The following is a 15,639-nucleotide window of genomic DNA, read 5'->3' on the forward strand; positions in this document are numbered from 1 at the left end:
TCTCCCATTGCAAGAAAGATCAATCTAGTAGGCCAAACCAAACTGATAATTCGAAGAGACTTGCAAGGATAACCAATCATACATAAAAGAATTCAGAGAAGGTTCAAATATTGTTCATAGATAAACATGATCATAAACCCACAATTTATCGGTCTCAACAAACACACCACAAAAGAAGATTACATCGAATTGATCTCCACAAGAGAGGGGGAGAAAATTGTATTGAGATCCAAAAAGAGAGAAGAAGCCATCTAGCTAATAACTATGGACCCGAAGGTCTGAGGTAAACTACTCACACTTCATCGGAGAGGCTATGGTGTTGATGTAGAAGCCCTCCGTGATCGATGCCCCCTCTGGCGGAACTCCGGAACAGGCCCGAAGATGGGATCTCATGGATACAGATAGTTACGTCAGTGGAATTAGGGTTTTGGCTCTGTATTTGATCGTTTGGGGGTACGTAGGTATATATAGGCGGAAGGAGTACGTCGGTGGAGCAACAGGGGGCCCATGAGGGTGGAGGGCACGCCTAGGGGGTAGGCATGCCCCCTACCTCGTGGCCTCCATGTTGGTTGCTTAACATAGGGTCCAAGTCTCCTGGATCTTGTTCGTTCCAAAAGTAACGTTCCCGAAGGTTTCATTCCGTTTGGACTCCGTTTGATATTATTTTCCTGTGAAACTCTGAAATGGGCAAAAAACAACAATTCTGGGCTAGGTCTCCAGTTAATAGGTTAGTCCAAAAATAATATAAAAGTGAATAATAAAGCCCAATAATGTCCAAAACAGAAGATAATATAGCATGGAGTAATAAAAAATTATAGCTACGTTGGAGGCGTATCAAGCATCCCCAAGCTTAATTCATGCTCGTCCTCGAGTAGGAAAATGATTAAAACAGAATTTTTGATGCGGAATGTTACTAGGCATAATTTCAATGTAATGCTTCTTAATTGTGGTATGAATATTCAGATCTGAAAGATTCAAGAAAAAAGTTAATATTGACATAAAAATAATAATACTTCAAGCATACTAACTAAGCAATTATGTCATCTCAAAATAACATGGCCAAAGAAAGTTATCCCTACAAAATCATATAGTCTGGCTATGCTCTATCTTCACCACACAAAGTATTTAAATCATGCACAACCCTGATGACAAGCCAAGCAATTGTTTCATACTTTTGACATTCTCAAACTTTTTCAATCTTCACGCAATAAATGAGCGCGAGCCATGGACATAGCACTATATGTGGAATAGAATGGTGGTTGTGGAGAAGACAAAAAGGGAGAAGATAGTCTCACATCAACTAGGTGTATCAACATGCTATGGTGATGCCCATCAATAGATATCAATGTGAGTGAGTAGGGATTGCCATGGAGCGGATGCACTAGAGCTATAACTATATGAAAGCTCAACAAAAGAAACTAGTGGGTCTGCATCCAACTCGCTTGCTCACGAAGACCTAGGGCATTTTGAGGAAGCCCATCATTGGAATATGCAAGCCAAGTTCTATAATGAAAAATTCCCACTAGTATATGAAAGTGATATCATAGAAGATCATGGTGCTACTTTGAAGCACAAGTGTGGTAAAAGGATAGTAGCATTGTCCCTTCTCTCTTTTTCTCTCATTTTTTTATTTGGGCCTTTTCTCTTTTTTACGGCCTCTTTTTTTTGTCCGGAGTCTCATCCCGACTTATGGGGGAATCATAGTCTCCATCATCCTTTCCTCACGTGGGACAATGCTCTAATAATGATGATCATCACACTTTTATTTACTTACAACTCCACAATTACAACTCAATACTTAGAACAAAATATGACTGTATGTGAATTCTTCCGGCAGTGTACCGAGATATGCAATGAATCAAGAGTGACATGTATGAAAGAATTATGAATGGTGGCTTTGCCACAAATACGATGTCAACTACAGGATCATGCAAAGCAATATGACAATGATGGAGCATGTCATAATAATCAGAACAGTGGTAAGTTGCATGGCAATATATCTCGGAATGGCTATGGAAATGCCACGATAGGTAGGTATGGTGGATGTTTTGAGGAAGGTATATGGTGGGTGTATGATACCGGCGAAAAGTGCGCGGTATTAGAGAGGCTAGCAATGGTGGAAGGAAGAAAAGTGTGTATAATCCATGGACTCAACATTAGTCATAAAGAACTCATATACTTATTGCAAAAATCTACAAGTTATCAAAGCAAAGTATTACGCGCATGCTCCTAGGGGGATAGATTGGTAGGAAAAGACCATCGCTCGTCCCCGACCGCCACTCATAAGGAAGACAATCAATAAATAAATTATGCTCCGACTTCATCACATAATGGTTCACCATACGTGCATGCTATGGGAATCACAAACTTTAACACAAGCATCTCTCAAATTCACAACTACTCAGCTAGCATGACTCTAATATCACCATCTTTATATCTCAAAAACAATCATCAAGCATCAAACTTCTCTTAGTATTCAACACACTCATAAGAAAGTTTTTACTAATCTTGTATACCTAGCATATTAGAATTATTTAAGAAAATTACCATGATATTTAAGACTCTCAAAATAATCTCAGTGAACCATGAGAGATCAATAGTTTCTACAAAAAACAAATCCACCACCGTGCTCTAAAAGATATAAGTGAAGTACTAGAGCAAAACTATATAACTCAAAAGATATAAAAGTGAAGCACATAGAGTATTCTAATAATTTACGAATCATGCGTGTATCTCTCAAAAGGTGCGTACAGCAAGGATGATTGTGGTAAAATAAAAAACAAAGACTCAAATCGTACAAGACGCTCGAAGCAAAACACATATCATGTGGTAAATAAAAATATAGCTCCAAGTAAAGTTACCGATAGAAGTAGAAGAAAGAGGGGATGCCTTCCGGGGCATCCCCAAGATTTGGCTTTGAGGTGTCCTTAGATTATCTTGGGGGTGCAATGTGCATCCCCAAGCTTAGGATCTTTCCACTCCTTGTTCCATAATCCATAAAATCTTTACCCAAAACTTGAAAACTTCACAATACAAAACTTAAAGTAGAAAATCTCGTGTGCTCCGTTAGCGAAAGAAACAAAAACACCACTTCAAGGTACTGTAATTAACTCATTATTTATTTATATTGGTGTTAAACATAATGTATTCCAGCGTCTCTATGGTTTATAAACTATTTTACTAGCCATAGATTAATCAAAATAAGCAAACAACACACGAAAAACAGAATCTGTCAAAAACAGAACAGTCTGTAGTAATCTGTAGCTAGCGCAAGATCTGGAACCCCAAAAATTCTAAAATAAACTTCTGGCGTGAGGAATTTATCTATTAATCATCTTCAAAAATAATTAACTAAATATCACTTTCCAAATAAAAATTGCAGCAGTTCTCGTGAGCGCTAAAGTTTCTGTTTTTACAGCAAGATTAACAAGACTTTCCCCAAGTCTTCCCAACGGTTCTACTTGGCACAAACACTAATTAAACACAAAAAACACAACAAAAACAGAGGCTAAAGAAATTAGTTATTAATAAACAGGAGAAAAAAGCAAGGAATAAAAATAAAATTGGGTTGCCTCCCAACAAGCGCTATCGTTTAACGCCCCTTGCTAGGCATAAAAAGCAAGGATAGATCTAGGTATTGCCATCTTTGGTAGGCAATCCATAAGTGGCTCTCATAATAGATTCATAAGGTAATTTGATTTTCTTTCTAGGAAAGTGTTCCATGCCTTTCATTAACGGAAATTGGAAGCTAATATTCCCTTCCTTCATATTAATAATTGCACCAATCGTTCTAAGGAAAGGTCTACCAAGAATAATAGGACATGAAGGATTGCAATCTATGTCAAGAACAATAAAATCTATGGGCACATAGTTCCTATTTAAAACAATAAGAACATCATTAATTCTTCCCATAGGTTTCTTAATAGTGGAATCCGCAAGGTGCAAGTTTAAACAGCAATCATCAAAATCATGGAAACCTAACAAATCGCACAAAGTTTTGGGAATAGTGGAAACACTAGCACCAAAATCACATAAAGCATAGCATTCATGATGTTTAATTTTATTTTTAATAGTAGGTTCCCACTCATCATAAAGTTTTCTAGGGATAGAAACTTCCAACTCAAGTTTTTCTTCATAAGATTGCGTCAAAGCATCAACGATATGTTTGGTAAAAGCTTTATTTTGACTATAAGCATGAGGAGAATTTAGCACGGATTACAACAAGGAAATACAATCTATCAAAGAGCAATTGTCATAATTAAATTCCTTGAAATCCAAAATAGTAGGTTCATTAACATCTAAAGTTTTGATCTCTTCAATCTCACTTTTATCAAATTTAGCATCAAGATCTAAAAACTCCGAATTTTTTGAATGCCTTCTAGGTAAAGGTGGACCATATTCAGTCCCATCATTATCAAGATTCATATTGCAAAACAAAGATTTAATAGGGGACACATCAATAACTTTTAGATCTTAATCTTTATTATCATGGAAACTAGAAGAACACGCTTTTATAAAGCAATCTTTCTTAGCACGCATCCTAGCGGTTCTTTCTTTGCACTCATCAATGGAAATTCTCCTGGCTTTGAGAGACTCACTGATATCATGCTTAGGTGGAATAGATCTAAGTTCCAAAGAATCAACATCAAGCGAAATTCTATCAACGTTCCTAGCCAAGTCATCAATCTTAAGCAATTTTTCTTCAATGAAAGCATTGAAATTCTTTTGCGAAGTAATAAATTCTTTAATATTAGATTCAAAATCAGAGGGTATCTTATTATAATTTCCATAAGAATTATTGTAGGAATTACCATAATTATTAGAGGAATTACTAGTATAAGGCCTAAGATTAAAGTTTCCTCTATACGTGTTATTACCAAAATTCTTCCTACCAACAAAATTCACATCCACAGATTCATTATTATTCTCAATCAAAGTAGACAAAGGCATATCATTAGGATCAGAAGAAACACTCTTAGTAGCAAATAATTTCATAAGTTCATCTAACTTTCCACTCAAAACATTAATTTCTTCTATCGCATGCACTTTTTTATTAGTAGATCTTTCAATGTGCCATTGAGAATAATTAACCATAATATTATCAAGGAGTTTAGTAGCTTCTCCTAGAGTGATTTCCATAAAATTGCCTACCGCAGCCGAATCTAAAAGATTTCCAGAAGCAAAATTTAATCCGGCATAAAAAATTTGTATAATCATCCACAAATTCAAACCATGTGTTGGGCAATTACGTATCATTAATTTCATCCTCTCCCAAGCATGTGCAACATGTTCATGATCAAGTTGCTTATAATTCATAATATCGTTTCTAAGAGAGATGATCTTAGCAGGAGGAAAATACTTAGAGATAAAAGCATCTTTGCACTTATTCCAAGAATCAATACTATTTTTAGGCAAAGACGAAAACCAAGCTTTAGCACGATCTCTAAGCGAAAAAGGAAATAGCTTCAATTTAACAATATCGTTATCCACATCTTTCTTCTTTTGCATATCACACAAATCAACGAAGCTATTTAGATGGGTAGTGGCATCTTCACTAGGAAAGCCGGAAAACGGATCTTTCATGACAAGATTCAGCAAGGCAACATTAATTTCTCAAGATTCAGCATCGGTAAGAGGAGCAATCGGAGTGCTAATAAAATCATTGTTGTTGGTATTGGTAAAGTCACACAATTTTGTGTTATCTTGAGCCATCGTGACAAGCAAGATATCCAACACACACGCAAACAAGGAAAGGGCAAAAAAGAGGCAAATAGAGAAAGAGAGGGAGGATAGAGAGAGGGCGAATAAAACGGCAAGGGTGAAGTGGGGGAGAGGAAAACGAGAGGCAAATGGCAAATAATTTAATGCGGGAGATAAGGGTTTGTGATGGGTACTTGGTATGCTGACTTTTGCATAGACCTCCCCAGCAATGGCGCCAGAAATCTTTCTTGCTACCTCTTGAGCACTACGTTGGTTTTCCCTTGAACCGGAAAGGGTGATGGAGCAAAGTAGCGTAAGTATTTCCCTCAGTTTTGTGAACCAAGGTATCAACCTAGTAGGAGGCTACGCGCGAGTCCCTCGCACCTACACAAAACAAATAAATCCTCGCAACCAACATGATAAGGGGTTGTCAATCCCTACACGGTCACTTACGAGAGTGAGATCTGATAGATATGATAAGATAATATTTTTGGTATTTTTATGGTAAAGATGCAAAGTAAAATAAAAGCAAAATAAAAAGCAAAGGAAATAACTAAGTGTTGGAAGACTAATATGATGAAGATAGACCCGGGGGCCATAGGTTTCACTAGTGGCTTCTCTCAAGAGCATAGGTATTTACGGTGGGTGAATAAATTACTATTGAGCAATTGACAGAATTGAGCATAGTTATGAGAATATCTAGGTATGATCATGTATATAGGCATCAAGTATGAGACAAGTAGACCGACTCCTGCCTGCATCTACTACTATTACTCCACACATCGACCGCTATCCAGCATGCATCTAGAGTATTAAGTTCATAAGAACAGAGTAACGCGTTACGCAAGATGACATGATGTAGAGGGATAAATTCATGCAATATGATAAAACCCCATCTTGTTATCCTTGATGGCAACAATACAATACATGCCTTGCTGCCCCTACTGTCACTGGGAAAGGACACCGCAAGATTGAGCCCAAAGCTAAGCACTTCTCCCATTGCAAGAAAGATCAATCTAGTAGGCCGAACCAAACTGATAATTCTAAGAGACTTGCAAAGATAACCAATCATACATAAAAGAATTCAGATAAGATGCAAATATAGTTCATAGATAAACTTGATCATAAACCCAGAATTCATCGGTCTCAACAAACACACCGCAAAAGAAGATTAGGTTGAATATATCTCCACAAGAGAGGGGGAGAACATAGTATTGAGATCCAAAAAGAGAGAAGAAGCCATCTAGCATATCTATGGACCCGAAGGTATGATGTAAACTACTCACACTTCATCGGAGAGGCTATGGTGTTGATGTCGAAGCCTTCCGTGATCGATGCCCCCTCCGGCGGAGCTCCGGAACAGGCCCAAGATGGGATCTCGTGGATACAGAAAGTTACGGCGGTGGAATTAGGGTTTTGGCTCCGTATTTGATCGTTTGGGGGTACGTAGGTATATATAGGAGGAAGGAGTACGTCGATGGAGTAACAGGGGGGCCACGAGGGTGGAGGGCGTGCCTGAGGGGGGGAGGGGGGGTAGGCGCGTCCCCTACCTCGTGGGCTCCCTGTTGGTTGCTTGACATAGGGTCCAAGTCTCCTGGATCTTGTTTGTTCCAAAAATCACGTACCCGAAGGTTTCAGTCCGTTTGGACTCCGTTTGATATTCTTTTTCTGTGAAACTCGGAAATAGGCAAAAAAACAGCAATTCTAGGCTGGGCCTCCAGTTAATAGGTTAGTCCCAAAAATAATATAAAAGTGAATAATAAAGCCCAATAATGTCCAAAATAGGATATAATATAGCATGGAGCAATCAAAATTATAGATACGTTGGAGACGTATCAATGTTCCACAATTTGGTTGTTGTCTCAGTAGCAATTAATTCATTTACACATTGATATTTTTGAGAAAGATATGCCATAATTAACATGTTTCTTCAGTTTTTTCAAAATAAGCATTGGTGATTTTATATGTTGCTATAAACCCAGTTCCCCTACAATTGTTACTGATCTAGTTTTAAATATTATAGGATGAACGGAAGTGTTCTTACTTGGAGTGGGTTGATCAAGAGTGGCCATAGTCTTCGAAGATGTGCCTAGCGAAGCTCTGGAGCATGTATGAGGAAGAGAACATACGTAGGCTTAGAGAAATTGTTGTCAACACTGAAGAATATTTGAAGATGAGGGATAAAAAGTTGAAGGTGCAGAATGAGCTCTGATTTTTTTAAATCAGACTTTGCTAAGATGGTGTTGGCAAAGGAGGAGGCACTTTCCTAGTTGGCCCATGAAAAATAGGTTCTTACTGAACTGAAAGCAGAGGTGGATAAGATGATCCTGGATGATCTCGATTAGGGAAATGAATATATTGTTCTTATGAAGTTGAACTAGCTATATGTTGTACTGTGTTGTTTTCATGTAGCTACCGTACTGTGATGTTATAATATATGTATGTACCTGATATGAAATTAGCAAACAATTGTTTGATATGAACTGTGAACTTGCGTAATACTAGAATTATTAATTGTAAACTAATAAACCTGCTAAATGTGTCATGGAGCTTTGCAAACGGTTCTCGAGTAATAGCGCTTGCGATGGATAGTGTCGGTGCACAAAAGGAGGGGTCCTATTTTGTACCCCTTTACTTATGCACGGACAGTTGGACCTTGACGGGGCGGCCTCCATAGACTTGGCAAGAACCTTGCCGGGGTAACTTTCCCAACACATGCAGAGCCGCCACCATTGAGCCCAAGAGTTCCAACACCATCAACCACTTTGGAACCGAGGCTCGGGAGGCACCTCCATGGTGGCATGCAGATCTTTATGGAGACCAGAAGCACACAAGACTAGATGGTATCTAGAAGATGATGATCCTCGGCAAGATCCTTCCCAAGGATACCCACGAGACCCCTGGCAAGACCCTTGCCGGGGATGACCACGACACCATGGCAAGACCCTTGCCGGGGCCCCGGCAAGACCCTTGTCGAAGACACCCGCGGGGCCACAGCCAGGCCCACATCTGCCAAGACTCCACCACCGTTCCCATGCAGCTGCCAGCCCACCAGCTAGGAGAGCACCTGCGTGGCGACATGCGGCCTCTAGGCCAACTCAACAAGCACCTACATGGTGGCATGCAGATCTTCTTGAAGACTGCCACCGCACCAACTCAGCAGCCAGCCAGCCAGCGTGGCACTACACGCCTCGTCAAATCGGACGCACGTCGAAGCTAGGCGAGGCGGCGACAGCTGGGATGAGCTTCCTTGCCGTCCCCGATAAAGCAAGAAGGGGACATCGGCAACACATTAAAAGTGTTTGTCCTACGGTGCCAGGAGATAGACTCGACCACCGTATAGCTTTCCTCCTACTGTATGCCACTTTGGCGGCCCCTTGGACTATAAAAGTAGACCCGTGGCGTACCGAGAGAGGATTCAGAATTTTTGGACCCTACACGCTTTGTAGCTAGTCGAAAAACACCAGATAAACATGAACCAGCAGGAGTAGGGTATTACGCATCACTTGCGGCCCGAACCTGGATAATCCCCCTGCGTTGACCTCTCAATCCCGCTCTTTCCAAAGCCCCGCGCCCGCCAACTGTAGCAAAAGTGATTCCTCGTGATCCAGTAGGTGTCGTTTCTGCCGAAATCTTTGGCGCGCGAGGTAGGGGGCGCAAGCTGTGAAAATCCGGTTTGAAGGTTAGCACACTGACTTTGTCATCACCATGGCCCCCAAGAGAAAGGGATCACAGCGATCGGCTCGTCCGGGGCCGGCCCGTCCGCGCCAGTGCTAGCAGGCGGCCGGGTGCACACGGATGGGGCCGGAGACGTGGCCCACGAGCATCCATGACATTCTGGCGATCTGAGCCAGGTGAGCGACGTCGTCCAAATCTGAGACGACGAGCCACGCATCGCTGGGTCCAGGGGCGGGGCCGTGCTACCCACGGGCGACACAACAGCATCTACGGCACCCCAGCTAGCGCCCGCACCGTGCCCTTCCCAGGCCACGCACGATGAGAAGCACCGCGATGCCGAAGCTCTCGGGCACCTCCGCGGAAAGAGCCCTGTGCGCCACTCGCAGGACGAACCAGGCGGCGTGTGCGGTCAGACTCCGGTGCAGGCGGCCTGCGACCGGGAGACCGTGGCAGAGCCCCTTCTAACCCGATTAGAAGTCGGAGCACATCACGGTCTACACAGATCTCGCCGCCGCCTATGCCAGTAGAAGCGCTTGCGCGCGTGCAGTTGTTCCTCGACTTCCCCCCCTGATGCGGAGAAGCTCGACGAGTGGAGAGCCACCATCCAAAGCCTTGTCAGCTTCGCCAACAAAGACGAGGTGCTCCCGGCGGGACCATCGCACCAACGTCCTGTCAAGCCGGTGCATGCCTGCGGTGGGGGGGACCAGAGACGCTGGGACCACGGTGCACTCCCCCCCCCCCGCGTTTCCACAGTGTTGTCTGGCCCGCGAACCCGTCGCGACCAACGTCAAGTCCTTAGGGAACGGGCCTAGGAAGACGCTTTAACTACCATCGAACAACGACGGGAGACGCGCCATCAGTCAGATCGTCGTGCGGGGCCTACTATGGACCACCTGGCACCAGGGGGGCCCGGCGACTTGCCTTACGAGGTGGGTTGTCCAGCCTTTACCCGAGACATGCGACAGTTCTAGTGGCCCTCCCACCGCATGTTCAAGCCCGATGTTGGCGAGAAGTACAACGACAAGACCCACCCGTCGGAGTTCCTCAGCATCTACACCATCGCGATGCAAGCTACTGGAGCTCACGACGACAACGTGCTTGCCAATTACTTCCTGTTGGCACTCAAACCCAACATCATGTCATGGTTGATGCACTTGCCGGTGGATTCCATTTCTTATTGGTCCAATTTGTGTCATGAGTTTGTTGGCTCCTTCACTGGAGGCCACCAAGCTCATGGCCAGGAAAGTGATTTGCACATCATCCCCCAGAAAGAAGGAGAAAACCTGCGCAAGTACATACAAAGGTTCAGCTGAGTGTGGTACAACATCCCAGATGTTCATCCCGCCGCAGTTATCAGCGCATTCCATCAGAATGTGCGCAACTGCAAGATGCGTGAAGAGTTGGCGATGAACAAGGTCAAGGATGTGGCTGAATTTTATGTTCTTGCCGATAGATGTGCTCGAGCTGAAGAGGGGAGGAAGTACCCCGGTGAGGACACCGGTGCAGAAACCGACTCCACAGACGAAGACATTGCCGCCCCGACAAAGAAGGGCCGGCGCCGCAACAGGAAGTGCAAGGGCAAGACTGTGCTTGCTGTTGAGCGATCCGGCAAGCTCGGCGCTGCCAAAAAGGCCAAGGTTGGTGACCCTGATAACCCACAAGTATAGGGGATCACAACAGTTTTCGAGGGTAGAGTATTTAACCCAAATTTATTGATTCGACACAAGGGGAGCCAAATCATATTCTCAAGTATTAGCAGCTAGTTGTCAATTCAACCACACCTGGAAACTTAATATCTGCAGAAGTGTTTAGTACTCCCTCCGTCCGGAAATACTCGTCATCAAAATGAATAAAAGGGGATGTATCTAGATGTATTTTAGTTCTAGATACATCCCTTTTTGTCCATTTTGATGACAAGTATTTTCGGACGGAGGGAGTAGCAAAGTAATATGATAGTAGTGGTAACGGTGGCAAAATTAACGGTAGCAAATGTAATATTCTTGGGTTTTATAGTGATTGTAACAATAGCAACGGAAAAGTAAATAAGCGAAGAACAATATAGGAAAATCTCGTAGGCATTGGATCGGTGATGGAGAATTATGCCGGATGCAATCCATCATGTAACAGACACAAAACTAGCTCCAGTTCATCAATGTAATGTAAGCATGTATTCCGAATATAGTCATACGTGCTTATGGAAAAGAACTTGCATGACATCTTTTGTCCTACCCTCCCGTGGCAGCGGGGTCCTATTGGAAACTAAGGGATATTAATGCCTCCTTTTAATAGAGTACCGGACCAAAGCATTAACACATAGTGAATACATGAACTCCCCAAACTACGGTCATCACCGGTAAGTATCTCGATTATTGTCACTTCGGGTTAATGGATCATAACACATAATAGCTGACTATAGACTTGCAAGATAGGATCAAGAACTCTCATATATTGATGAAAACATAATAGGTTCAGATCTTAAATCATGGCACTCGGGCCCTAGTGACAAGCATTAAGCATAGCAAAGTCATAACAACATCAATCTCAGAACATAGTGGATACTAGGGATCAAACCCTAACAAAACTAACTCGATTACATGATAAATCTCATCCAACCCATCACCGTCCAGCAAGACTACGATGGAATTACTCACGCATGGCGGTGAGCATCATGAAATTGGTGATGGAGGAAGGTTGATGATGACGATGGCGATGGATTCCCCTCTCGGGAGCCCCGAACGGACTCGAGATCAGCCCTCCCGAGAGAGTTTAGGGCCTGGCAGCGGCTCCGTATCGTAAAATGCGATAAATCCTTCTCTCTGATTTTTTTCTCCCCGAAAGTGAATATATGGAGTCAGGGTCGAGGTCGGTGGAGCATTAGGGGGCCCACGAGGCAGGGGGCGCGCCCAGGGGGTAGGGCGCGACCCCCACCCTAATGGATAGGTGGTGGCCCCCCTGACTTTGATTTTTCTTCCAGTATTTTTTATATATTCAAAAATAATTCTCCGTTGATTTTCAAGTCATTCCAAGAACTTTTATTTCTGCATAAAAATAACACCATGGCAATTCTGCTAAAAACAACGTCAGTTCGGGTTAGTTCCATTCAAATCATGCAAGTTAGAGTCCAAAACAAGGGCAGAGGTGTTTGCAAAAGTAGATACGACAGAGACGTATCAACTCCCCCAAGCTTAAATCTTTGCTTGTCCTCAAGAAATTCAGTTGATAAACTGAAAGTGATAAAGAAAAACTTTTACAAACTCTGTTTGCTCTTGTTGTTGTAAATATGTAAAGCCAACATTCAGGTTTTTAGCAAACATTATGAACTAACCATATTCACAATAACATTTAGGTCTCATGTTTACTCATATCAATGGCATAATCAACTAGCGAGCAATAATAATAAATCTCGGATGACAACACTTTCTCAAAATAATCATAATATAATATAACAAGATGATATCTCGCTAGCCCTTTCTGAGACTGCAAAAGATAAATGGAGAGCACCTTTAAAGATCAAGGAGTGACTAGACATTGTAGTTCATGGTAAAAGAGATCCAGTCAAGTCATACTGAATGTAAACTAACAGTAATGGATGCAAATGACAGCGGTGCTCTCCAACTGGTGCTTTTTAATAAGAGGATGATGACTCAACATAAAAGTAAGTGGGTAGGCCCTTCGTAGAGGGAAGCAGGAATTTGTAGATGTGCCTGAGCTTTGTTTTGAAATATATATGAGTAATATTTTGAGCGATATACTTTCATTGTCAACATAACAACCGAGAGATCTCGATATCTTCCATGCTACACAGATTATAGGCGGTTCCCAAACATAATGCTAAAGTTTATACTCCCCCTCCACCAACAAGCATCAATCCATGTCTTGCTCGAAACAATGAGTGCCTCCAACTAAGAAGAGTTTTGTTTGTAATTATTTTGATTTGATTTGCATAAAGCATGGGACTGGGCATCCCGGTGACCAGCCATATTTTCTCGTGAGTGAGGAGCGGAGTGCACTCCTCTTGAGAATAACCCGCCTAGCATGGAAGATACAGACATCCCTAGTTGATACATGAGCTATTCGAGCGTACAAAACAGAATGTTTATTTGAAGGTTTAGAGTTTGGCACATACAAATTTACTTGGAAAGGCAGGTAGATACCATATATAGGTAGTTATGGTGGACTCATATGGAACAACTTTGGGGTTTATGGAATTGGATGCACAAGCAGCATTCCCGCTTAGTACAAGTGAAGGCTAGAAAAAGACTGGGAAGCGACCAGCTAGAGAGAGACAACAGTCAGGAACATGCATTAAAATTAATCAACACCGAATGCAAGCATGAGTAGGATATAATGCACCATGAACATAAATATCGTATAAGCTATGTTCATTTTGTTTCAACTACATGCGTGAACATGTGCCAAGTCAAGCCACTCGAATCGTTCAAAAGAGCATACCACCCTATCATACCACATCACAATCATTTTAATAGCATGTTGGCACGCAAGGTAAACCATTATAAGCTCCTAGCTAATTAAGCATGGCATAAGCAACTACAATCTCTAATTATCACTGCAAACATGTTTATTCATAATAGGCTAAATCACGAACGATGAACTAATCATATTTACAAAAACAAGAGAGGTCGAGTTCATACTAGCTTTTCTCATCTCAATAAGTTCATCATATAATCGTCATTATTGCCTTTCACTTGCACGACCGAATAGTGTGGATAATAATAATAGTGCATGTGCATTGGACTAAGCTGGAATCTGAAAGCATTCAATTCAAGAGACAAGACAAGGTAATATGGGCTCTTTGTTAGGTCAACAATAATGCATATAAGAGCCACTCAACATTTTCATTATGGTCTTCTCCTCTCGACCCCCAAAGAACAAGAAAATAAATCATACTATTTACACGGGAAAGCTCCCAACAAGCAAAATAAGAATGAGAAATCTTTTTGGGTTTTCTTTTTAATTACTACAACAGGCATGGAAAGTAAAATAGCTAAAAGCTACAACTATTTTTTTGTTTTTCTTAAGGTTTATCAAACACACAAGAAGAAAGCATAAAAAGGAAATAAACTAGCATGGATGATACAATGAATAAGTATGAGCACCGACATCTATCATTAGTGTGTGAACATAAATGCAATGTTAGTAAGAAATACGTATGACCCCAAGATTAGGCTTTTGGCCTAAGTTGGTCTATGGCCACGGCTGACCTGGAGGATATCCAAAGTTCTAGCTGGGGTCGTACTGAGATGCAGCGGCAATTGCCTGATGAGCTGCAACTTGGAGGTGAGCTGTCTCCACCCTCCTCTCGTACTCGGTCGCCTCCTCCCTGGTTATAACATATCTCCCCTTTGCCTGAAATTCAAAGAAAGTAGGGGGCAGGGAGAGCGACGTGATAGGCGCGTCGTCTATCAAAGATTAGTCAGTACTGGAGGAACTGATCGTTCCTGTCAACAAACTGATGACGAACCATAGCATCATAATCTAAATAAGCAGGAGGCAACTCAATATCATATCCACGTACGGGTATCTCAAGAAAGTTAGTTATACGGGTTGCATAAATTCCACCAAAGAAATCTCCATGAATATGATTATTATACAACCTACGTGCAACAATAGCCCCCAAGTTGTATTGTTTATCTCCTAAAACAGCGCTCCTGAGAACGCTAAGATCAGGTACACACATGTGACATGCTTCATCTTTACCGTTTATGCACCTTCCTATGAAGAGAGCAAAATAATGTATAGCAGGAAAATGAATGCTCCCTATGGTGGCTTGTGTTACATCTCTAGATCCCCCACCCCATCTGTAATACTAGCAAGAAAATCTCTAAATTCTGATTTGTGAGGTTCACTAACATCACCCCATTGTGGAATTTTACAAGCAGTGGTAAAATCTTCTAAGTGCATTATATAAGATTTATCATAAAGATCAAACAAGACAGTGTGAGAATTGCGTGAAGATGAAAATTTGAACCTTCTCACAAAGGAATCAGTTAGGTGATAGTATTGACAACACTTCTCTGCCTCGAAGCTCTCTAGATCAGCATTACGCACATATGCTTCAAATTCCTCCTTGATTCCTGCTCGAACCATGAAGTCCTCTGACGGCCATTCACAAGGCCGCACTTGTGCATCTCTTGGTGGTTCCTCCTCCGCATCACGTATTGCGGGTCTGGGTCCTTGCTTTCCTGAAGAACCACCTTGGTACATTTTCCTAAACATATTTCTTCCTTTGAAAAATTTCTG

This window comes from Triticum dicoccoides, chromosome 5A (assembly GCF_002162155.2).
Source record: "Triticum dicoccoides isolate Atlit2015 ecotype Zavitan chromosome 5A, WEW_v2.0, whole genome shotgun sequence".
Classification (NCBI taxonomy): Eukaryota; Viridiplantae; Streptophyta; class Magnoliopsida; order Poales; family Poaceae; genus Triticum; species Triticum dicoccoides.